Genomic DNA, 27,585 nt, shown 5'->3' with positions numbered 1-27,585 from the left:
AATATTTCCTTTATTTAGCAGTTGTTACATACACATGCACTAATGATTAGTTAGGGTGAGGATACATATTTTATAAACCACTTCCTAATACTATAATTCATGATTAACTAAGGAGTTACAAGTGGTTAGTTAATGATATTTTGTGAGCTTATCTAAAGTGAGGACTTTCTATGCCTTGCAACACATTTTTAAATGAGTTGTAAAGATTACATTCACATTCATTCATTTAGCAGACAAGCGACGTACACATGTCAATTAAATTGAAGGCCATTGACAGTGAAAGCCAGGAATTGAACCCCCAACTTTTCAGGCTACTGCATGCTAGTCCTGCTCCTTATCCACTACACTACCTTGGCCCAGATAGAAACCCCTACAACTATGCAAGAGTTATTAAACATCTGTAAACTATTATTAAATGCTGTATTCTTCGTTTGTAAAGCATTATTCCTACATTAGTTCTCATCTGTAAATCATGTTTACATACAGTTACAGAAATATTACTTAATCAAAAACATATTATTGCATCATTTATTAAGTATTAACAATAATGTATAAACATATTTTAGATATAGGCTTATTTACTATGAACAAACTATTTATAACTGTGTGAACAAATGCTTTACTGATGATAAATGAGAAATTACTAATGATGAACAAACCATTAACTAATAAGTAACAAAGGCTTAATAAATGATTAATTGTGTGTAGTTATTATAAAGTGTTAGCGTTTTCGCCTGTTGCTAGTCGTTCGACTCCAAAACAAATGCACATGCACTGTGTCCAAGGGGAAGCTCAAGCCCTGAGACGTATTTACAATGGCAGGGTAAAAGATCAATATTCTGTGACTCTAAGGCAGTGTTTCTCAAAGCGTGGTCCGGGGAACATGTAGACAGTGTTCGTTTCCAACAGAAAAGTTATGCTAAAAACAAAGGGAAAATGCAATGGCAACCAAAAGAAAGCATGCATGCATCAAAGCGGCAACAGGACAACTGTGCTGTTGGAGAAATAGAAGCAGCAGTAGAAAGTAATTCCGATGAAGATGTGGCATTTTTAGCGGTAGTGAACTTAAAAGACTCAGACAATGGATGGGTTACAGATTTAAAGATAGGCGGGCATGACACACAGCTGAAGATAGGCACAGGGGCAGATGTAACAGTCCTCCCTGAATCAGAGTACAAAGCCTGCAAAGACTTTCCACCACTGCAGATGTCTGACAAAATCTTATATGGGGCAGGAATGAACCGCCTACCTGTTAAAGGGACAATTCACTGCCACACTGAAGAGCATAAGCTTGAACAACACAAGTGAGCAGGATGTTTACGTTGTGTCGGGGCTGAAATCAGGATTACTTGGCCGCAGTGCTAGTGTTGCGCTGGGACTTGTGGCCAGAGTAGCTGGCATTCATAGTGCCACCAGTCAGGAAAATGTGAAGGAACAGTTTCCTAAGTTATTTAGCGGGTTAGGAAAATTAAGTGGAGAGTACAAGATCAGGCTGAATCCAGATGCAATCCCATACTCGTTGTCAACCCCAAGGCGCATACCACTGTCTCTCATGCCCAACGTGAAAATGTAACTGAAACACATGGAAAATCTAGGAGTGATTCAAGAGTTGAACAACCTACTGATTGGTGTGCTGGTATGGTGCCGGTCCCAAAACCAAACAATGAGGTTCGTATCTGCGTGGACTTGACAAAATTAAATCAGTCTGTGAAACGAGAAAAACACATGCTGCCATCAGTTGAGCATACTCTAGGACAGCTAGAGAACGGCAAAGTACTCTCAAAGTTAGACGCAAACTCAGGATTCTGGCAGATCCCTCTTTCTAAGGACTCCAGATTACTTACCACATTCATCACACCGTTTGGACGGTACTGTTTTAACCGCTTATGCTTTGGAATTTCACCAGAGCATTTTCAACGAAGGATGTCTATGATGCTGGAGGGCTTGGAGGGAGTGCTGTGCCAGATGGATGATGTGCTGGTCTACGCCGAAACGCAGTCCATCCATGATGCTCACCTCTGAGAAGTGCTGAAAAGACTAGAAGAGAATGGCGTGACACTGAAAACAGACAAATGTGAGTTCTCAAAAAGGTCAGTCAAGTTCCTAGGTCAAGTCATCGATGCTCAGGGCGTCAGAGCGGATCCAAGTAAGATTAAAGCCGCCACTGCCATGGAGGAGCCAAGAGATGTCAGCGGGGTGAGACGTTTCCTTGGCATGGTGAACCACCTCGGCAAATACATTCCTCAGCTGGCTGAGAAGACACAGGCATTGCGAGCTCTTCTTCTTCGAGAGAGAAAAATATGTGGACATGGGGACAACCCCAGCAACAGGCGTTCGACAGCATTAAAGGAGAGCTCAGCAGCCCACCTGTCATGGCGCTGTACGACAGACATGCACACACAGTTGTGTCTGCCGATTCATCCTCGTATGCCTTAGGAGCTGTCCTACTACAGAAACAAGATCACACACTGAAACCAGTAGCATATGCTTCACGTGCTCTGAGTGACACAGAAAGAAGATATGCCCAGGTTGAAAAAGAAGCCCTAGCGGTTACTTGGGCATGTGAACGCTTCTCGGACTTTCTGGTCGGCATAGACTTGCATATTGAAACTGACCATAAGCCACTTGTACCGCTACTAGGTTTGAAATACTTGGATGAACTTCCCCCACGGATCCAGAGACTGCGCATGAGAATGATGCGATATCGATACACAATTGCGCACGTGCCTGGAAAACTCATAGCCACGGCAGACGTCCTGTCGAGAGCCCCCCAGAAAGGAGAGCTCGATACTCACCTGGAAACACAGCTGAACCTGTATGTCAACATGATCCTTGCTGGCTTGCCAGCCACAGAATCAAGACTACAGGAGATAAAAGAACATCAAGATAGAGACAAGGTAGTACAGGATGTGAAAAAGTACTGCCGAGAAGGGTGGCCTGAGAGATTTAGAATAGAGGGGAGAATCTGTTTGTATGCACCATTTGCAGGAGAGCTTACAGTGGAGAATGGCCTATTACTTAGAAATAAAAGATTGGTCATACCCAGAACATTACAGGCCGACATGATGGAAAGACCGCATGCAGGCCATCTCGGCATAGTGAAGTGCCGGGACTGTGCTAAACAGTCAGTCTGGTGGCCAGGTTTAAGCACCCAGCTGAAGAACCTGGTAGAAAGATGCGACACATGTGCGAGGGACAGAGTCCATCATATGGAGCCACTGATGCCTTCGGACATCCCGGAGAGACCATGGGAGGTCGTAGGAGCGGATCTTTTTGAGTGGAACCAGCATCAATACCTCCTTGTAGTGGATTATCTTTCCCGGTACGTTGAGATAGCAAAAACTTTCCAGCACTACTTCAGCAGCAGTGATAGAGCATCTCAAGTCTATCTTTGCCAGACACGGGATCCCCTCAGCAGTAAGATCGGACAACGGTCCCCAGTTTTCATCCGGGCTTTTTTTGTCAGTTTGCAAAAGACTGGTCATTTAAACACGTCACATCAAGCCCGAGATTTCCCCAGAGTAACTGGGAAGCAAAACTAGCAGTGAGAACCATCAAACACATGCTGAAGAAGGAGTCTGACCCATACCTAGCACTCATGATCTATAGAGCCACCCCACTATCTAACGGTCATAGTCCAGCTGAACTGCTGATGGGCAGACGCCTTAGAACCACACGTTGTACCATCATCTCTACGACCCAGGTGGACTAATCTGCAACAACTGAGACAAAAGGAGTAAGAAAACAAAAGAAACCAGCAGCGTGAGTTCAACATGACGACACAGAGCTCATCATCTGCCTGGGCTCAACACTGGCGATCATGTCTGGGTGTCAGACACCAAGGAGAAAGGGACAGTGCTGAAGACTGCCCACACACCGAGGAGAAAGGGACAGTGCTGAAGACTGCCCACACACCGAGGTCTTACCTTGTGGAGACCCCCAGCGGAGTTCTTTGCCGTAACCGACAGCATCTCACCAATACACCTGTGGCGCCAGGGGAGCTAGAGGACTCGCCTGAGGGCCCGGGGGTCACCACAGCCATAGAACCACTGCCAGAGGTGCACAACTCTGCTGAACAGGAACTCTCGCAGCTCAGCTGTCCTGCCCAGAAAATGTACCCGGCAAGAGAGAGAAGGGTACCTGAGTACCTGAGAGACTATGTTACTAGTTAAATACTGAGTGGCCCAAGGGGCAGAATAACCCCCTCACTCGGTTGAAGGTCTGAGCAGTCTACCTCACCTTCATAGTTAGTATGGTTAAGTGTTGTTGAAAAAAAAAAGGTGTTACAAGTTAAGTTTAATGGAAAACACCAAGATTCATGTGAAAGAATGTGTCTAGACCTGGTGAAATATATATAGAATATTTTCTGTTGAGAATTATTAGTTGTAAGAAAAAAGAAAGTGGTAATGGTTATTACAGAACTAAGAAAGGGGGATGTTATGTTATGCTGCCCCCTACTGGAGGCAGGCTCCTGAGTGGTATTTGGTCTTGACGACACGTTTCAGTAAAGCTCCAACCATAAAGCAAACCTTCAGTATAAGTCTAACACAACAGTCCGCAAGCTATCCCAAATGGTCCGCGAGCAGAAGTGGTAAAAAATAATATAGATGAGTTGTTTATAATATTGAACCAACTTGTATGTAAATCCAAACAGTTCTGCAACACTGCTTATGTAAGCTATGCCAATTTAAATCATATGAATCCTCTGACACAATAAGCAAGGTGCAAAGACAATAAGCATGGTGGTTCAGTGAGTAGGCCTATTGTGTAATATACTGTTGAAGGAGATCAACTGTTGTTTTTTTTAGCTAGGTGGTCTCAGGGCTCTCAAGTTTTGAGGACAGGCAAGAGCGACAATCCCCCATTACCTTTCATTTGAGGCCAAGATTATGCTTATAAGGGGTTCACATGCAGTAAGCATTTGATTGCCAGTATGCATTTTGGATAACCCAAAGTCCTATGGGGAGTTTTCATAGGGCATTTTACAAAATGCATGAGCATACCCTTGCAAATAATAGTCTAAAGTGCTCATGTTGTCATTCTATATTGATCTTCTTTTGCACACAGCATGCAAGACCTAATGCTAGGACTCAAGTCATATCAAGTCAAGACCTAGAGAGCGCTGGAATGTGGTCAGTTCAAAGATGCTTGTTATCCGGTAGAAAAAGAAAAGAATAATCTAGCCTTTGTAACTTTGTGTCAGTACATCACACAGTTATACTAATTGTTTTCCAACAGTGTCTCAGCTTTCCAAAAGAGAGCAGGCATTTGATTATTGGCTAAAGTATGTAGGAGCAATGCCCTCCTAAGTCAAAATGGGGCAAAACATTTATAATTGCTCAGATTTGCAAAAGAAAAGATTTGACACATGGCACTGACAATTCAATAAAGGGCCTTTTCACCACCTCTGAGCATCCACTAACCTGGACCTTTTAGGGGCTTTCCTCTCAGGGTGAATGAGAGGATGCTTAATTGCTTTTTACCGACATTTTTGAATACAGATGCAATGATTAATGCATCCATGGCCAGGATATAATTATATAATATGACATGATTTTAAAAGTGACCTATAACAATAGGCTATGCAATACACTTTAATTTGTTTAGTGCTAATAAAATGATTAAACCTATTTGGAGAGAGATATGTTTAGAATGTGACAATATGTCAGTCATCGTGTGAACGAAAGTATGACTAGGCATAGCCTACTTGTTCTGAGCAAGTGTTGTCAATGAACAGGCTGTGAAACTGTTGGCTAAGTTACAGACAGTCATGAACAACTGATGCTAATTATCTGGGAAACATTCTCTATAGCAGCAGTCACGTTGTCATTGTTTGTGTCAAACAAGTTGTGGATTTGTTGTAACATTAAAAGATGACTTACTCTGTGCTGAAACCATGAACTGGTGCTCGAAGCTCCAAGGTGAACGAAACTTGGAAGAAGTAAGTTCACGTTCAACAATTCCAGGATACAGGTTTTTCATTGGTTGTTGCGTTAAATCTTACCCAGATACAGTAGAGCTATTTTCTGATTGGCTATTGTGTAGCCCTCTCGTTATTTTTGATTGGCTGATAAGTGGCAGGCTCAACTCCAGGGGAGAGACGCGCTTGATTCCTGCCACTGCCATAGTGAGAGCGGCGCGGCCAGAGACATTTTGGGCGCTGCGGCAGCATATTAAATATAAATAGTTTTTCTGCTTGAGAAATACAATGTGTGGCGGGAGAGCGTGACAAAAGACTGAAATGAGTGACTGTCACGCTCAATGCGTGACACTTGAGAGCCCTGTGGTCTGTGAGCTTTTTTTGTTGGTTAAGTGCTCCTTGGTCTGAAAAAGTTTGAGAAACACTGCTCTAAGGGGAGCTCTATAGTCATCAAAATACCCAAAACTACATCGGATACTTTTACGTTAGCATGCTGATTAACTAGCCCGTCATCTCTCATAATACAATTTTGTACTTCTAGAGGTACTGTCCATGTAAATTTGTTCCCAGTCAGGGAAAATAGTGGCATAGCTAAAACATAGCTACAGTGTAAAGTAGCAGCAAATAAACTGTAGCATCTTTAAAAGACACGCTATTGAAACACACTAGCACCCAGGGCAGGGGTTTTAGTCTCATTGGTAGAAAACCTGCCTCTCATGTCGGAGGCTGCCAGTTCAAGATTGGTACTGATGATTGTGCTTGTCAATACAATGCAGGCTGCATAGAACAGTGCTTCTCAACTGGTGTGCTGGGGCACAATGGTGTGCCATGAGGCAAAGTAAGGTGGGCCGTGGAATTTTGAGGAACCCAATACATTTATACAGACTCATGGCATGGGCGGATTATGAACTTTCGGGCCCCTGGGCCCAGATGTATTAAGGGCCCCCCACTAATTGTCACATATGTGGGAGGGGGAGTTTGGGGGTCCTCCCCCAGAATTTTTTAATTTGTTTGATGTGATTTCCTGCATTCTGGTGCATTTTGGGGATGGCCAATACTACATTCAATCAGATTCATAGCCTACATCCTGATTTGTTGATATTGAGGCAATGATTCCATGCAAAAGCTTGGGCTTCAGGGCCCCCTGACCCCATGGGCCCCTGGGCCTGGGCCCGGTAGGCCCGTGCAGTAATCCATCCCTGACTCATGGAATAGGCTATCACACACCTTCTTAATTAAATAGTTCAGTGAGCATCATGTGAACACATGTCTTTAAATGTGGTCTCAGCTCATGAACACTGTATAGAAAAAATATGGGCATAAGAATGAGCCCTGTTGCTCGATGGTGTTTCAAGCCCCCACTATCGACTTCAAGGCAACGCTGCGACCGTCGACCTCAAGGCACCTAACCCCAACCTTAACCCAAATTCTAACCCTAACCCTTGTGTAACCCTAGTTCCTTCCAGCGCTGCCTGAGAAACAACGTTCTGGGCTTAAAACACTAAGTAACGTTATAGCTTATTATAATGTGTGTGACATACTTTATAATCAGTAACCATACAGTGGTGCCTTTGGTCTGACCTTCGGTCTGCCTTAGCCCCAAAAAGGTTGAGAACCTCTGCTATAGAACACTGCTTGACTTCATCAATATCATCCAATACACAGTCATTCAGTTATGCAATGCACAGGGCACAAATGCAATGTCGCTGGCAAAAAATAATATGGCTCTTACATCACAACGCATTAATGCCAAAATGGGCAAAAGTTAGCTCTTTGCCCCTTTCATTGGTGCAATGACATCATTGATATCAATGGGCCTGAGTGACCCAGGTTTCCATCAATAATGCAGGTTCTTATCAGCCAGGATAATACATGTGTGATATTGCGAATAAGTAATGATTTTTAAATGAAATTCTGTTTTCTTTTTCTCAGTAGTATTCTACTGGTCCAGAGGATGCAGCGAACTGCCTTATATAAGAGCTAATGGATGACTAAATCAATAATGTGGAGGAAAAAGTATTTAGAATAATCCAATTCTGAGCAGCACAATGGGAGAAAGGAGGCTGTAAAGCTAGCAACAAAGGCAGGAATTTTCCCACACCACATGGCAGAGGTTTCAGTTGGTCCTTTCATCCAAAGAGGATACAACTTTTTTTTACATTAACGAAATACAGCTTACTTGAGGAGTTGGCAGAGTGCTTTGTGAAGGAAGAGGACAAAAGCCTGAGACATCGCAATCATTTTTGTTCATAAAATAGCCCTCTGCAAGCCTACACTGCCCTGTTTCATAACATCCATCAGAGAAAATTATGACATAAAAGTTGACACTCTAAAAGTAGGTTGATATGTAAGTAAATCCTACATGACCACTGACATACTTACTTATTAATATTGTAAGTTATCATTCCAACGTTTGTCAAGATCATACTTTCTAATTTTGTTATCAATATTTCAATAATTATGACACTAAGGCATTTTGGTAAACATTGTATATTTAGATAAACATTTTGGTTTAAAGCGTAAGCAAATATACACATTAACATAAAAATGTTGTACCATTGACAAAAATCAGTGGCCTGCCATGCATCCATGGCAGATGATCCTGTTTTATTTCGTTTGTGACGTTTCCACCCGTGCGGCTCTTCCTCAGACTAAAAGTTGCAGGTAGACGTGGCAAACCTTGGTATGGGTTGGTGATACTGTATGTCAAATGGTCATGAAAAGCCCATTAGAAACAGCTGTTATAAATCATTTTAAAGTGTACTCAACCCACCTGTCATAAAGGGCCTGTTAGCAAAGCTTTTAAAGTGTTACCTAAAAGTTTGTATATAAAAAAGTTGCAATTGCTTTGTTTAAAATCAAACAAAAATGTGTTGGATCCTTTGTTTCATTTGAAGAAGATTTTAAAACCAAATGTCATCATGTCTCCATGGCATTGCAGTTTGTTTGACACAGTCTAATTGGTGTAGAAGAAGCCTTCAGGATCTTACCCAGAACAATCTCACTGATCGAAAACACACAGAGCTAGAATACAAGAGCGACAGTAACCCATGTACGGGTGTTTCTCTTGAGACTTTTGTATGACAAATAACAAAGGACATCTGACTCATCTCCATTACCCTGGGAAGTATGATTTTAACGAGTTTGTAATGGAAGGCGATGTCCTCAGCCAATACCTTGAGGTGGAAATGTTTTAGGGCTGATGCATGAACTCTCTTTCAGAGACACATGGACTTTTCATCTGGCAACTATCTGTCATGTTTTAATTAGATGACACAGAATGACGCCTGGCCCCCAGGGCTGTAGATTACAGATAGCTAAATGCTGTGGAGTGACTCGATCTTCACCGATAGGGATATCCTTGTGCGTCCCTCCTCTCCTTGACCCCATGTGCTCTCCATCAGCAGGTAGAGACCTAAGTGGAGCTGTGCTCTGCGCCCGCAGGCCTGTCACTCTTTCATTTCTCCTCCTCCACTGGGGTGAAAGTCAATCATTTCACAATTTCACCTGCGTTGCCAATCAATTATGACTCTGTGCTTCATCATATTATCACAATGGCATGTCGCCCCAGGGACTCTCACTGTAGGTTTGGTTTTAGTCTGATTACCGGGCTATTCCTTCAGTGTCAGGCTACAGGATAGCATTGTGATGAATGGCAAGACACTGCAAAAGGATCTGCCCCCCACCACCACCACCACCACACACACACACACACATGTAGTGTTAGCCTACTGTAGCTTTATGTACAGTATTTATTTATTCAAATCAGGGAGGCATGAGATGGTGTGTTTGCTCTTTGATTAGGTTTGTATGACGAAACACTCGTCGTGTCATTTTTATTACGACTGCGTGTCATGCTAATTAGCGGCCTGTTTGCATAGCTTGTCGTAGTCGACGCGGTAACGTCGTAGTGCTGCATCACTGCTCCCTGGTTCCACGAAGCTGTTTTATCTACACCACACATTTTTATCTGCAGACAGGAAGTTTCGTCTCTGCATACATACATAGCTGAACAAAGCCGGTGGGCCTAGGTTTACTCCCTAGCATCCTACAGTAGACTCATGAAGGCTGGAAAACAGGCAGGCCATAAACTTCTCAAGGTTTTTTTTTTTTTTTTTTCATTTCATTTGCATCCCTCTTAGCGCTGACATAATGCAGTAGCAGCACACCTACATGGACAGTGCAACACAACCATGGGACTGATCGATACATCAAAGTAAGTGCATTCCACCTGGGCGGAGAAGAGGCTGAGGCTCGGAGTGGTCCAGAGAGCTATGTTTGAAGATGCCTCTTCATGTAATTGTGTATACACGTGAGTCACATGCCCCAGCACAAGTGACTGAGCCTTTTGAATGTTAACTAGTTGGGACGTGGCTCACAGAAGGGGTAACAAGCAGGTGGCATAGATTAGATACAGATGAAAGTGCCTCCGCAGCCTCTGATGTGAACGTTTTCCTACGCGCGACAGGAAAAGGAGTGACACACCCAATTGTTTTGTGGTTTAGACATCCTGTACATTCTTTGGAAAACCTTGTGCCCAGCCTGTAATTTTCTGTATTCTGTCTGTATTCCGCAGTTTGTGTTTATATTTGATCTAAGAATTTGTTGACATATTTATTGACTTGATGGTGCATTACCCTGATGACCAACACAAATGTCTTCAAACACCATCAATAAACCGAGATTATGTCAGCTTGAACTAAAATGGCTTTCCTCTTTCGCTCTCTTTCTCTCTCTCTCTCCCTCTCTTTCTCTCTCTCTCTCTCTCCCTCTCTCTCTAAGTAATTCTGCTCCACTGCTTTCACCATATGAATTTTGTCTAGCAGATGGTAGAACTTGCTGATGACACACAAGCGTGGTGTTAAGCTAATTGTCTTTGTTTTTGATGATGACATTCACCAGTCAATAAAACAAGGCCTCGCTGTTCTGACACAGCTTTGTGTGGATGCACTGAAAAACATAACGCTTTAGAATAACAACTTATTAAGTATTAACAGTGCATAATAAGCAGTGAACAATTCATTACTAACAGTTTGTTAACTGTTGTTATCCTTTTATAACATTCACTAACTGTTAACATGCAGCTTGTAAGTGTTAATAAGCATCCTTTTAAGTTACTTACAAGCATATTTGTTAACAGTTGTAAGTGTTAACAAGAAGCTTGTTAATGTTTGTTAATGGTGTATAAGATAAAGAGGTGGATAACTAATACGCTTATAAGACCTTTCTTACCTATTTGTAGTAAATTTTGCTAGCCTGTCCAAAATCTTTCTTTTTAGTAAACTATGTGTACACGAACAATGTTCTTAATGCTCGAGTTCATATGTAGAGACACTGATGATGCTTCGATCAAAGTTTCAAGTTATGTCGAGCCTTCTTAGTGTTTGAAAAATAGCGATTTTGACCCGACCATGTAGCCTACTAAATTACAGTTTTACTCGGGTACGTTCGTAGCCTTTAGTGACAAAATCTATGACTAAAGTTTAGCTGACGATATAACATCCTACTCCACTGTGACTTCGTTCATGACACTCCTGTTAATGTCCTAAAGTATTATTTACATTTGCTCAAAGATTTCATAAGTATGTCATTTTCGCTCCCTACGTTGATGTATTCCAAGCGATCTGCTTCAGGGGCGGGGACGTAGTAATTGAAACACCATGCCTGGGTACGTAATCGCTCTCAGGGACGCCCACTGTTCGCTGGTTGGTCGGCTGCCCAACTGCCGAAGTAAACAAGCGTGAATCAAAATTTTGCAGCCCCCCAATCTAAAGTGAGGACCATGTAGCCTATAGTTCCACAAGCCCAACCTTCTATCTCTATATATATACTGTATCTATCTATCTAGCTTGGTTTAGCTGTGAGAAATGCACCTTCAAAAGTACTGCAGTGAGCAGGAATCGAACCCCGGTCTCTGCCAGAAAGCAAGTAACGATACTGAACTGTTTTAAACAACTTCAGATGGTAAAATCTCTGTCTGATATTTTTTCTTCTAAATCATTTTTTGTCTATCAAGTCTCTTTGTTTAGTTTCATTAAGTTCATGTTAGTTGCAATGGAAAGGTTGTTAGTCAGTGAATAAAATATTGAAACATTGATGATTAAAAACAGAATTCAAAATGGAACAATGAATAAACAGGGGGGAGCTGTTACACAAGAAGCTGTGATGCCCACCCAAACCACATTGGGGTCCAAGTATCTATGGGGATCCAGCTTTAAATCTGCCGACCGGTCATTTCTTGACAACCCACCCACACACACACACACACACACTCACTTACTGTGACTCTACACTGTCCTATTTCAATAAAGTAATAATTGGGGCTTGACCTGTTAGTCAAGTCTCAGCATCTGCTAGGCCCACAATCCCAATTAGACACATCTGGATAATGACGTACGTAGATCAACTCCAGCAACTAAACCAAAATAATGCTGTAAAACTACAGTTACCATGTTACTGTCCTTGTGGTGCCAAGTGTTGTCATGCCTACTTTGGCACTTTACATCTTCCACGGTGACAAACTACGGGAAAAATGTATAATTGACGCAAATAATATGTTTGTAAAATTGCAAAAGCAGGCGGTGACCTAACCCCTCATTGATCCCCGGGCGCCGTTGTAGCAGACAGCTCACTGCTCCGGGTTGGTGTGTGCTTCACCTCACTGTGTGCTCATTGTGTGCTTCACCTCACTGTGTGTTCACTGTGCTTCACTAATTCACGGATTGGGAGACCAAATTTCCCTCACGGGATCAAAAGAGTATCTATACTTACTTACTAACTTATTTACTATTGGGGCAGGTCTCTCGGCACACTGCCTGATCTTTTCCTCCTAATCTTAATGTAGCCTCTTGTTTTAGTGTTACCGTTTACTTTGAGAAAGTCACCAGGTCCCCCTGGTTGAAAAACATCCCAAAGGAATAATTTTCTCACCCCCACAATTGAAATGGACATGGTGTCATTCAATATCAGGCCATGTCTCTGGGTCAAAAAAATCCAGCGGAAGCTAAATTCATTGTCCAGGTGTGCCCTTATAAAGGTTAAGCTGAGTTGTGCATGTTTGGAGAATAGTGATCCATGATCACATCCATGACTAAGTGATCAATTTTGGGATGGGGAAAATTTCAACCACCAAAATACCACCCCCAAAGTGAAGAATAGCTATAGAAATGTATTAGTTTTGGGTGTTTTTCAGACAATGGGACCTGGTGACCTCAAAGTAAATGGTAACACTAAAACAAGGGGCTACATTAAGATTTTTGGAGGAAAAGTAATCCTAAAGTAATCAGATTACGTTACATGTTTTTGGTAATCCTGATTACGTTACTGATTACAAAAATTGCCATGTAATTTGTAGTCAGTAATGGATTACATTTCAAAGTAATCTGACCCAACCCTGGTCTTCACTTGCTGTATGGAAGATGGTAAAAGTGAAATGCTTCAGATAAAAACTCAGACTTGGCCTCATTTGCAGTGGGTGCAGCTGCAGTGGACAGTGGGCAGTGAAGAAGAGTTTAAAAGGCGCTCATATATACAATGGACTCCCTCCCTCCAGAAAGTTTCTTCTTCACCTCATCAAAAAAGTCAAGGCCACTTCCATCCCTCCAATACCAGTTTTCCATAATTCAGCTCTTGTAGATTCACAGATCCACACACATTTGGTAATATTCAGGGTGTTTCGATCAAACAGGATTACAGGAGCTCAGATAACTGTGTCCTGGTGTGAGATGTCCTCGGGCTCGTCTGGCTCCAGGTGGGTCGCAGTGGTGGTGTCTCTTTGAACCTGGTTGGGCACTGCCTGCTCCTGGCCTGCCCTGGTTGCACTGCCATGCAGTGCCGACACGCCCCGTGTGGTGGTGAATTGTAAACAGTCCTCTCGCTGAGGCTGAAGGTTCAGTGTGGGTGAGGGAGACCATGGCTACATAATTGGGTTGCCAACATTTTCAATGTGAAACTCTTGGTTTTTGGCACGCAATTTCTGCCAGACACACAGGGGTAGATTTACTAACACTAGCACAGTTTGCGCTGCCATTGTGCTTCCTCATTGTGCGCAGGATTTATCAAAACAGCAGCTCTGGTAACTAACCTTTCTCCGCCCTCTACCGCAATTTACGAGCATTTACAACTGAATGGCATACTTCAATCACAAGCACAGTTGAATGAAGTTCGCTGATGACAAGATTAAAACAAATCCTTTCATGAAGGTACATGAAACATTGATACATGATACTGATCATGAAACATGGCAATACATGACAGACATCCATCCCAAGTCCCCCGGAAGCTCTGGGAGTATCCCGCATATTGATAGCGGCTCCTGACGCCCGCAAATTAGATAACATCTCCCGGAATCTAGAGTGAGCGATCAAGAGCGCACATGCGAGACCGCGTGTGCATCTGTGTGTAGCGCGCACACGACGGGAGAGAGAGAGAGGGGTGGTGCGTGTGTGCCTGAGCGCATCCAAGACAGAGAGCATCCTGATTGGCCTGTTTCGCTAAATCAACCAATCAGTTTTCAGTGTAGGCGGGCTTTTATCTCTTTCCCCCCCGGAACAGGAGCGTCATGGGCATGGCAGAGTCAGTACCTCAAAAAAAGGAAAATGTAAGACCCATTTCAAAGTGTAGGCTACCTTTGTCTCATAAGAATGATAATGATAGGCCTAATCTTGCATGCTGCACTGTTTGTAACAGTGACTAGCATTGGCCATGCTGGTTAAATGATTGCAAAAGACATGAGTTTGTGAGTTTAACAAGTGTAAATTCATGTGCATATTATTCAGGCCTATACCCTGTTACCCTATAGCCTAGATGGCTAGCTGCCAAGGCTACATGAAAAAAACTACCAAAATCTACATATTTTATTTTCACAATTTCTATAAATAGGCCTTCCTTATTTAGTGTACTGACTAGACATTATTGAACATATGAAACTGTATTGAAGTAGGCTAAAGTTGGGGGGGGGGGGGCGGCTTCGTGATCCCTGAAATGACTTTTTGCAGGTTGGGATGTCTGACATGATAAGATGTCAACAAGCAGGGAGATAATGAAGAACAGTTGTTCTACTCAAAATACTTGTGGTAGGCTATGGAAGATTGGTCAAATCTAGCAAGTTTAAGTGGATAACTTGAAAGTGAAAGTAAGACATTCGAAAGCCCAACGAAAGTTAAGGATGTAAATCGTGAATACAGTATACACTCATTTATTAATTGCAATACCTCATTTGTTGTCTATAGACTTGAAGGTCCCTGTGGCTGTTTTTATATTAGAAGAACCGAGCGTAAGCTTAAAGAAAGATTAGCAGAGCCCAAATATGCTATAAGAACAAGCAACCACCAATACCCTATGGCTCTACATTAAAAAGAGGCGAACCATGGAAGTAGCGATACTCTAAAAATCTTTGGGATAGAACATGTTAAAATATCACCAAGAGGAGGGATAGACTAAAAAAAACTTTTGCAAAGAGAATCGTTTTGGATTTATACTTTAAAAGCTAATCAATACCCTGGTCTAAACTTAGAATTGGATTTTTCTCCTTTTTTGTAACAGACTATACACATGTCAATGTTTTGCTATATGTGTATCTCTTTTGATATTTCAAAGTGTATCTTGATGTGGAAAGTTGTGAAATATTGAAAGTGCAAAATTATTTAACATCTGAGACTGCACATATTTATTAGATCATGAAATTAAATGAAATTAAATCTTTTCCACAATGTAACCTGTATCTTTAACATGAAATGAAATGAAATGTTTTCCACAATGACACCTGTGCAGATGAGCACCTGTGCTTCTAGGTCATGTGACCACATGCAAACATACAGCATGCAGTCTACGGAAACAAAACAGAGGTGCACTTTCAGTTTTCGTAAATACAGGGATATTTATAGGAAGGAAACTGCCTGTATAGGAAATACAGGCAGTTTGCGGTTTTACCCAAGTGCGGCCTGTTTGTAAATAGCTCGCATTGGTTATGTCAGTCTTTGCGAACAATTAACTCCTGGATACAGGCGCAAACGGCTTGATAAATCTAGCCCACACTGTCATGCCACAATTCTCAACAATGCACCACTGATATTCTCTATGAGCTGAATGCTTCATATGGGGCTACTACAAGTAAATGCCTCTTAGTCATTAATTTCTATTCAACCCCAAATTGATATCATATTATGGAGTATTAGCCTATGTTCTAGATTTGACGGTATAATGTGACGTGACATTTGCCATGTCAGTTAAATTATTCATAGCTTTTGAACTTTCCACACCACCAGAATATGAGAATATACTTCTGAATAGTTCTGAATTCTATTTTAAGACATTTAAGGTCTCAGTGGCAGTAAGATAGTTCCAAACTAAAAATGCATCATATTATGTGAGTAATCTACATTCAAGCCTGGTATGTCTTAAACATCAAACATGGGTGCATGTCACCAGTCACCATACTGTAAGTCAACAGATTCCCAATCCTGTGTGTGTGTGTGTTTTATTACAAAGACAGCCACTTCATGACCTTTTAATACAAGTGCTTCACAATTAGCTGGTTGCCAGTGAAATCCATAAGCTCTGATTGAGAACATGGCAGTTTTAAACATGGCGAGAATCCTCCGCTGTTAGCCAGGGCTTTATGCTCCTGACAGCTGCGTTGAACCCTCCATGCCTCCCATTCAGATCCTCAGCAAGTGGTTCAATTGCCCATCTGTCAATACTATTTAATGTCCTCTAAAGTGATTCCTCCACTCGATTCTTCTATTTGCTGTTAAAAATTCTCCATGCTCATCCATCACATTTCGTCCTCACTTTTTTTCGCCGACGTGTCTGAGCTGCAAACGAGCTCAGGCTGTTCTCCTACTCTAGCAGACCTGGGGCCTCCTCTGACCTGAAAGTCCTTTCACTCTGGAAAGTTGTAAAAACTGTCAGGAAACTACATGAAAATGTTTCATTGTATCCACCTTTTCCCTTAAACCGGAAATATGTCCCGTTTTGATCTTCCGTCCATTCTGTTTACTTTTAACTTAGTGCAGTCTCAGCAGGCTAACTAGAATATGCTTCAACTGATATTTATTTCGAAATGTTGACAATTCTGTACTCAATATGGATATTCTATATAATATGACTGACAGAAAAATTTTAAAGTTTGCTTTTACATGGCTTAAGCACACATCATTGTTGGCTGGAGAATATTGTGGATAGAATTAGTTTAGAAATGCCATATGGGGGCTTAAGAATTCAGTGTCTTTTTGCACCTGGGTTCCAGTAGAACTTGCTGTTGGCTTCTCATTAAATATTAAAGGTACACTATGCAGGTTTAAGTATTTTTGGCTACTGTAGAGCTCCCTCTAAAGTCGCAATATATTTATATTTTACTCTACTGTTGTACATAACTTCTTGTGATTTGCCCCTCCTGTACACAATGAAAATGCTTTTGTTGTGGAGGTAAAAGATTAACAGGCAAAAACTATATCTTTTGACAAGGTAATGTTTCACGATTCTCGTAAGATTTGTCAGGCCGTTATTGAAGTTGCATGGCTGGTTTTCTTAGTAACGACACGCTATGTCTATGCAGTATAGCTATGTTAGGTGAACGATTACAAGTTTGTTTAATATCAAATTGGCTTCATAAAGGTTACATTAAGGTGAAAATCTTGCCTACCTCTAAAAAAAATACAAAAATAAAAATATTCTAACAAGCACACATGTGAATGTGCAAGTGAAGAGTTCAGATGCAAACCCTCTAAATCTGTCTGACCACTTTTCTTTTCAATGATTTTTTTATCAGGCTTCTAGTCGATATTTCAGGCTATCAGGCTCCAAATCAGTATTTCAGGCCAGGAAGAAAATTGTATTTAGCGGGTTTTGAAGCAAAAATTATTTGATTAAAGTATACTAATTTGTATTTTAGTATATTTAGTATATTCTTTATCTTCTACTGTCCTTATTTCTTAGTTTTGTTTTTTATATTACATACTTTTAATTACTTTTTTCTGCTGTTAGTGAATGTGTGTGTGATGTCTGTATGCTACTGAGACCTTGAATTTCCCCTGGGGATCAATAAAGTATCTATCTATCTATCTATCTATCTATCTACTATGTACTATGTGTGGAGAGCATTCACTCACCATCCTCATCTCATTTTTGATACACCATGCCGTAAGCATAAAACATAACAAGCAATAGTATTTATTTGTATAAACTGATCTGTGTATAGGGCTCACTGTTTATATATGTATATATTCTCCCATGATTCCACTGCAGATAAATAGATCAAACATCATTATGCTGAGATTATTTAAAGAACAACCTTATCAGTAGATAATGAGGACAAGTTCCCTTTTGGGGCAGCCGTGGCCTACTGGTTAGCACTTCGGACTTGTAACCAGAGGGTTGCCGGTTCGAACCCCGATCAGTAGGCACGGCTGAAGTGCCCTTGAGCAAGGCACCTAACCCCTCACTGCTCCCCGAGCGCCGCTGTTGATGCAGGCAGCTCACTGCGCCGGGATTAGTGTGTGCTTCACCTCACTGTGTGTACACTAAATGCAGAGACCAAATTTCCCTCACGGGATCAAAAGAGTATATATACTTATACTTATACTTAAGTCTCTCTGACTAAAAAAACCCTCTGCAGCTTTAATAGTAAGATAGGTTGATATGGTGTTTTACTTTATGTACCTTGTGCTTATGTTATCTGCAAAGGTGGCTTAAAGATGCAGTGACTGTGTCTCTACATAGTTTTGTTCCTCCATTGCAGTTTTTTGGGCAAATTTTCCAAAATTAGCTCTGTCAACCAACCAAGGCCTAAAAATAACACTAATTTAACCTATTGGCCTGTTCATTATCTACCAGCCAGGCAGCCAAGTGTGCTCTGAGCATAATTCTGCGCAACGGTGGACGTCACATCATCCAGGTGGGCGTATAGCACCATAATGGTGGGTGTGGAGATAGCTCCCATATGATTTATGTGTGAGACTTTGCTTATCTGATAAGGTGCTATATCATCCATTCATTAGCATGGAGTGTTATGGAGCACCTTTGGTCTGCTATGTCACATGGCTGACTTGGCTGTACTTCTCATTGACCTTCAGATCAGCCACACCAAGAAGTAGTATTCTAGTAATGTGATATTACAGATACCAACAAAGGCAAGCATCATTGACCATAATATTAATCTTAAAATAGAGTTTGTGCATGTTTTTTGTGTTTTTGTTTGCCTGTCTGTGGATAGATATCCTCTGAAGAGAAGAGAAACATGACAATGCTGTGGTATTAATCGGTAAGTGTGTATGTGTGAGTCTGTGTCATGACACCTTGTAGCTGAGCTAGGTAACACGTGCACTGCCATACTCACCCATCATACTAACTGCCATCATCAACACAGCTGCTTTATTAGCCTGAACAGACAATAGGCTTCAATTCAAATCACTTCCAACAGCACAACAGCAGCCCTGACAGCCGTGGCGCTTTAAAGCCCAATGTGCCTGTGTGTGCCGGGCCCAGCCGAAAGGCCGAACAGCAGGCTGGGAGCGCGGCCAGAGTCCTCGGCAGCTCGCACAGGGGGGATAAGGAGAGCTAGCCAGGCGCACGCCCGCCGGCGGTGGTGGTGGCTGACTGGGTGAGTCCGGTAGGGTGGGTGAGTGAAGGGCGGCGCAGGCCAAGCCAGTGCTCAGCTGCAGTAGTGCCCCTGCCAGTGGCCGGCAGAGCCCGAGAGGGAGGGGTGGAAGAACGAACGAACGAACCATCCATCATTCATGAGAAGGGCTGACAGACTGACAGAGGAAGGGGGTAGGATGTTCTCTAAATAATTAATGACAGCCAATCAAGGCCTTTTATGCTGATCCCTGAAGCAAATGCAACACTGGCTCGCCTGTTAATGGCGGGGTAGGGCTTGATATTTCAGTGTCCTTTTTACATTGCCATTACTGCAGTATCTGCAGTGTACCAAACTACTTAACAATGTGTATGAGGACAGAGGTCCTGATGTGGTAGTGCTGGCATGTGTAACAACACTCAGCTCCCGAGTAGTACAGTGTATACATTTCCAATTACTCAGCCTATAACACTATATATAACACTGTAGTTACAATGTAATAAAGGTATTGTATTATACACTTGTTTCTGTTTTGTGTATCAGATATGTGTGTTATAAACCCCATTCACTACAAGCCCAGTAGATTTAACACTGTGGCATCTTGCAGCACACATGCTTTACAGTGATGTAAGTTGCTCTGGAAGTTTGAATGACTCGTGGTACAGCATGACTGGGCAGAGATAGCATACATAAACTGTCAAATATGATACATTTTTAGCATTAGAATGAAAAAATCCAACCACTTTAAGGAATGTTTTTTTTTGTTTTGCTATTTAATAAAGGGGCAATTTAAAAGAATAAAACTGCATAGCACACACAATGCATTGACATTATTAAATGTCAAAATGGGAAGATATTTGTACAGTACTTATTAAGTGATGACAGACAATGACAAAATCCAAATTATAATCTAATTAGAAAGCGAAGGGCCAATATGAATTCACAGAATGACTAATGGGGGTCAAGGCACACCATTCCCCGCGCCCTGAACTTTACAGGCCAAATACCTTTCACCCCGACCAGCCAAAGATGTCCAGCTGGATGTCCCACCTCTGGGAAATTTCTTGTCCTCCACATGTCACCGAGTGTTTTTGATCCATGGGGTCCTGCTGAGGGCCTCCAGTGGGTCTTAGCTCAAGGCTGCCCATCAGGGCTTAATGTTCTCAGACACTTTAGCATGAAGACACCAAGTCATTAAGATGAGAAAATATTGTCTATAACTCTGTGTGTGTGTAGTGTATATGGCTTTAAAAGTTTCTAATAACTAATTTAACATAACATATTTATATATTTTACTCTGCCGTTGTAAATAGCCTACTTCTCGTGGCTTGTTCCCTCTGTACACAATGAAAATGCTTTTGTTGTGCAGGCAACAGGCAAAAATAATGTTTTACGATTCTCGCGAGATGTCATTGGGTTGACTATTCTTGAAGTTGCAAGGCTAGTTCTCTCATTAACACCTCGCTACGGCTATGCTATATGGCTATGCTAGGAGAATGATTCCCCTATTACAAGTTTATTATGACTGCCGCGCAGCGAAGCGGCGGTCATATAGGTTTAGTCAGATTTTTGTCCAAATGTCCAAATTTCCGTCACGGATTCCCGGGACACTGAAAGACCGGGCTACACGAAACTTGGTGGGCATGTAACCCCACATGGGTAGCATGGAACCATCGTTTTTTCGTTTTGATCTGTAGCCCCCCCGCTGGACTGGACCCCCCGAAAGGAGGGTAGGGCAGACACAGTTTTCTGTGAATATCTTGAGAACCGTAGGGCCTAGGATGACCAATTCTTTTCCGTATGTTTGCCTCCAGGGGTCATGTTAACCCATTCCATGTACACACATGTGCATAAACAGATACACACGCACACACATACATTCACAGTAATCATACGTATGACACATACTCACACAGTAGGCATATGTACGCATGCATGCACATGCACAAACACACACAAGCACGCACACACACACACACACACACATAAACATAAATGTGTACACGCACACATGCACACAATTCAAGAATTTCTCAGAATTATGAACAGGCAAGATGGGGGTAGGGTTGTATAAAATGAATTTTACATGTGAAATCTATGAACTAATCATGTTTTGGTACTTGTTGTCTAGCAGATACCAGTGAGAATTGAGTGTGGATAATGCAATTTAGTGAGACAGTTAGAATCATATAGGCCTTTCAGCGTGATTTATTTTTGTGGAAAAAATGTGCTGGACTGGGCGGCGGGCATATTTTGTACCGCTCTGCGGTACATCTAGTTTACCATCAAGTTGGCTTCGTAAATGTTATATTAAGGTGAAAATCTTGTACCTATAAGCCCTGTCCAAAGCAATTGTCGTTGCGTTGGTTGCTTGGCTCGTACAAAATAGTGGCCACAGCACTTTGTTCACTGCAGTGGCAAAGCAGTGTTGCACAGCACAAGCCAGTGGAAATATTGAGCTTGAGAGTGTTGTGGTGCCATCGTTCCGTTGCATCTGAAGGCCCCATCAAAGGCTCTCTGTTGTCCTTGTGCTTCCTTCTCTCACTCCCATTCTCTCAGCTCAGAGTCACCCAGCTGTGCAAAGCCATGACTTAGGCGTCCAGAGCAGTGGGCCCACGGGATTAAACCACTCATGACATGGAATTAAAAGCATAAATCTTTTAACTTTTTTTTATTAAAAGACTGTTCCACACCTGGGACACACTTTCTTTTCTAATTTTATAAAACACAAGCAGGCGGAGTGTCTTTTTTCGCCACTCCAGTCCAGACTTTTATTTATTTAATTGTGCCTCTGTTTTAGAGCGCAGCAATAGAATCACTTAGCCTTTTGTTCCTAACCCATTACCCACTCCCTCCACCATCTGCTCTCCCTCACTTCCTTAGTGTTTCACCCACAGCCTGCCATACTGCAGAACCAGAGAGAGAGAGAGAGAGACAGACAGAGGGAGAAGAAAGAGAGAGAGAGAGAGACAGAGCAAAAGAGAAATTGATAAAACATGAGTGTATTAATACATAATGTTAAACATCCCTTTGGCATTATCTTTTATTTTGTTTTCACATATTGCTTGATTTCTGTTCCACACAATGTTGAGTCTCGTAGGGTGGCTGCTTCAATCAATGCTCAGTTTCAGCTCTAAGCCAAATTTGTCTATTGCCTATCTATTAGTCTATTGCCATTGTGTTATAACTGAATGCTAGTAGGGTATGTCTAGCAAAAATTGGCTGTATTTGAATGTCTGCTCATGGGATATCCTTTAATCATACTTACACTGCTGCTTGTCTTTCTAGTGGTGGTTATTGTGCAGAGTCCCTATACCAGCGGTCTCCAACCTTTTTGGGAATGAGGGCTACCCGAAGACCCGAAATCATATGGAGGGCTACTCATTTGAAACAAACAGGCCCTCACCCCTTTTTTGCGAGGGTAGTCCTCCTAAATAATAGGCCTATGTGATTTTTACTTTTAAATTATCAATATTGTATAGGCCTATAAGTCTTTATATATTAAGCAACTGTATTTTCATCTGATTCTTCAATACTTTAATATCAATATGCAACACTACCAACATTTTTGTTTAGTTTGTTCATTTCAAAGTTTGCATGGGGAATCTAATCTTAATTTTTTCACAAAAAAAAACAACAACAATCTTTTTGTGCAATTAATAATTTCACAATGGAGCGTGTTTTTATAGCGTGATCTGCAGGCGACCTGTTGGCTATTTTTAGAAGGTGCGCTGGGGGCGCCTCATAGCCGTTCCACGGGCACCGTGTTGGAGACCACTGCCCTATACAGTATATGCACTGTATCCTCTAGGTAGTCAGGTTCAGATAGAGCTGACTCAAAAAATCCATAATCTGACATATTAACTTGGTAGCTTTTAGTTTCACCTTACGTAGAACATGTTAACACAGCACATACACTCAGACCACTGGCACAGGGGCAGAGCTACGTGCTGGCCACCCACTGGTCAAAGCCCGGCCACCCTGCTTGACCCCTCACCCCCGCCACCTCCGTTGAGTGAAAAGTAAAAAAACAAAAAAAGATTGCTGCCACACTTTGCAAAGCAGGGACTGAACCTCACTGCACTACACTCACTGATCTACGACCATTGGCCCAGTCAGGTAGTGTAGCCTACGACTCTGATCCAATCTCGAGGAGAGCTGTGCGTGCAGGCTGCAGCGGGACAATTCAAAGTGGCCATCTGTTAAAAGCACTTGACAGTAGACTACAACTTAACCTCGGTAACAACAGGTGAGTCGATGAAAGTTGGAACATCAATGTTAATAAGATGTTGGAATATGTGTCACGACTCATGGCAAAGTAAGCTGCGTTGGGCTGTCCTTGTGAGGTAAATAGTATTGATGCACACAGGGCTGATAAAAATAAGCTTGAACTTATGTTTATTGGACATGTGGACCATATTTCAAATACCCACCATGCCATTTACATTTACATAAAGATTATGTTCATTTTCTACTTTCTTCAACATCACAGTTGTAACATTACAAAATGTCCTTGTGTGCTCCAGTTTTCTGCCTAAGAGAAAATATTGTTAATATAATGTGTTGAAGTGCTTTTCAGAATTTCAGGATGAAAATGACTGAAAGGTGTTTTGTGCCAACAAATGGTATTTTTGAACTTTTTGCAATTGTCAAGGTTCTCCTATGGCTAATCATTAATAACAACCTACATTTATCCAATTTAACCAAAAGCAAAAGCAAAAGGGCTTGATCAGCTGGAGACTTCGCTTACTGCCATGCACAACTGAAAGGCTGAGGAAGTCATTTGTCCCCAGGGCCATTGAACTGTTCAATGCTTCACTTAAGGGAAGAGGAGAGATAGACTTCTCTGCTTAGTCTGTCTGCCTCTCCACCCTATCCATGTTTGAGTACTGACTGCCCACTACTGCTTTACTACTGTTTTACTACTGTTTTACTAATGTCCACAGCCTAATGTTTTTACTACTGTTTTACTGCTATCATGCTATATTAGCACACATGACCAATGACTTCTGCTACAATACTGAATGGCTGTATACTGCTACAATTCTGCTACAATACTGAATAGTGAATGGCTGTAACCCTATTACCTTAACCTGTTCTTGCACTGACATAGTTTTTTATATTACCTTGTCTACATTATACTTTACTCTCCTATTTGTCCATATTATTTATGCTGGTCTCTAGACCTTATTCTTGCACTGTTTCACTGTTGGATTACTGTTGGACTACTTTTTGCACCTTCACCACGACACTCACTCTCTTGAGCACCTTACCATGCACACATACCTACAGGACTACTGTTGGACTACTTTTTGCACCTTCACCATGACACTCACTCTCTTGAGCACCTTACCATGCACACAAAACTACAGGACTACTGTTGGACTACTTTTTGCACCTTCACTATGACACTCACTCTCTTGAGCATCTCACCATGCACACAGAACTACAGGCCAGTCCCGGCCCTGTCACTGCAAGAGTCTCATGCTTGATCACCCTCAAGCACACTGTGGATTTTTTTATTTCATTTATATAGTATATTTAGTATTTAGTTTTGTTATTTTTCTTATCTTCTACTGTCTCTATTGTACAGTAGAGTTTGGTTATATGTTTATACTTACATATTTACCATTTCTGCTGTAAGAGCATGTTGTGTGTGATGTCTGTATGCTACTGAGACCTTTGAATTTCCCCTTATAGGGATCTATCTACTGTATCTAACCACACACCAAATTTAGTGGGCTATCATGATTCAGTGATAGAATCATGATAATTCAAAATAATTGAAGCTTATTTTAACTGGCTATTAATTGATATCAACAATCTTGACACAGGACCTATAATAAACTGCCGAATAAAATAAACTGACACTACTGCATTGTTTCCAATGTATTTCATGATCCCCATACAACCCACCTGTAGACTAAACTGCCATACATCCAAATATTCGTTGGACTAAAGAGAATTGAGTCTGCTACAATTATTTAACTAAAGGATGCCCTGGAGGTTGTAAATAGGCTAAGCTTTCAAAAAGGGCAATCTTATTCTTCTTTAAACACAGGCTAATATACAAATGAATATGCAAAAAAAGCAGGGAAGGCATCATTATCTCTTTAATAATACTCATGGTTAGTGGTTGGGTTAAGAAATAGCATTGGACGTGTTCAGGTTGTCTGTGAATGGACCTGTGCATCAGTGTTGGCTTTACACAATCACTTGGCGTTATTAAAATGGCTATCCTAATCTTCGAAACATTTTAAGTAGTTTTCATATAGTAGTTTTGGTTCCCAAGTGCCACCCCAATAACAAGTCTGGACCCAGCTGCCCCCCCAGCATGCTGATGGTGGTATAAATTGTTTAGATAAATTATACAGAAATGCAACTCACATACTAATATGTGACAGAAACTAGAATATAAAAGTCAGCAGGTAAGGCATGACAGAAATGTCAATGTTAATGCAGAGACATTGTTTTGTGGTATATGTTGGAGGAAGATCTATTGCTCTTTGCCAGCTCAGTCATACCTAGCTGAAGTGGCAAACCTGGGAGAGGAAATGAGATAGCTATTGCTAATACCTCAGAGGGGAGATTTCAAAGGAAGTCACAGTATGTCAATACAAACTAACTCAAATGGGGGGAAATAGCTGGCTTTGCCTCCTGAGACACAGGAAGGGGCTTAAACCGTGATGTGCCAACATCCTTTATAAACCATCTCTTATTAGCAGTAAGTGGGCCCTTCTCTACATTTCAATAAAGCAGCATAGATCAATAAATGTCAGCAATGCTGGCGGCATCTTATATTAAAATGGATCTTCCTCAGCCAGCGGGAAGAACTCCCCCGTCAGCAAAGAGTGTGCGGACATTTTCTCCGTTCTACATTGTCTGGTGCATTTGACAGACAAATATGTTGTTGTCTGCTTTTGCCAGGGATGCATTATTTTTCTGGCATGAACTTGAAATGATGCTCATATAAATCTTATGAGAAAGCTTTCTTGCCCCCTGAGCTACATGTTCAGGGCTGACTACAGATTCACCTTTTTATCTTAGTCAGTAAAGAACAGGCACCAGCATAACGTGGAGAAGAATTTATCCTCACTTTCATATACATGTAACTTCCTCTACTGTGGGGTGCACAGTGCACACATCAATATTAGATGCTATAATCACACCGTTTTTTTCTGACTGCACGAGACTACTGAATTACTGAATGAACAGCTGGATTACTAGAAATCATGCTGAATTATTATTAATATTATTATTGTAATTTCCACCATATTATTTTGTTATTTTAGTTCATAGGGCAGGCCCAAATATCATTGTAGGACAGGTCTGTGGTTTTAAGAGTATGAGTATTGGACCACCATGACTTTCTCCAGCAGCTTATTATGTATAATCAATTGCTGTTGGGCTAACTGTATAATATTTTCTGCCTGTTAGATGTTAATGCCAGCAGAAGTATTTAGTACTCGTACCACCAATATCAGCCCCATTTCATGTTATGACTTGCTGTTTTTTTTTATAAGAAATTGTTTGCATATCTTTTTTCAGACATTTTAATGTATTCACAAAATGTCAGTGTTTTAATGTTCCCAGTGTCCTCTCTTTCATTCAACCTTCCAGTAATCAGGATGTTTGGGCTATATTACACCATACAGTATGTCTCCCACGTGTTACATCTCATCAATATACTATCATAAATAAATAGTCTGGAGGTGACGATCTTGGCGATCCTGATTTTATGAGTGAGGAGTTTCTGCTCAACTAAGAGGCCAGCAATGGATCAATGGCATTCATCAGAGTGAGTGAGCCGCAGTGGCTCTTTATAACGCCTTAGTCCCAACACACACACACACACACACACACACAAAGGCACACACACACACACACACACACACACACACACACATACACACACGCACACACACACACACACACCAACACACGCACACACACGCACACAAACACACACACACACACACACATACACACACCCTTCAGAGTCTGGCAAGAAAGACAGGTCCACTAATGTTAACATTGCAAACAAATGTGATGCATTGAAACACCACCTCTGCCTTTTCTTATTGTAATC

Source organism: Alosa sapidissima, chromosome 11 (genome assembly GCF_018492685.1).
Source record: "Alosa sapidissima isolate fAloSap1 chromosome 11, fAloSap1.pri, whole genome shotgun sequence".
NCBI classification, from domain to species: Eukaryota; Metazoa; Chordata; class Actinopteri; order Clupeiformes; family Clupeidae; genus Alosa; species Alosa sapidissima.
The sequence above is the reverse complement of the archived record's forward strand: the minus strand, read 5'-3'. Positions refer to the sequence as shown.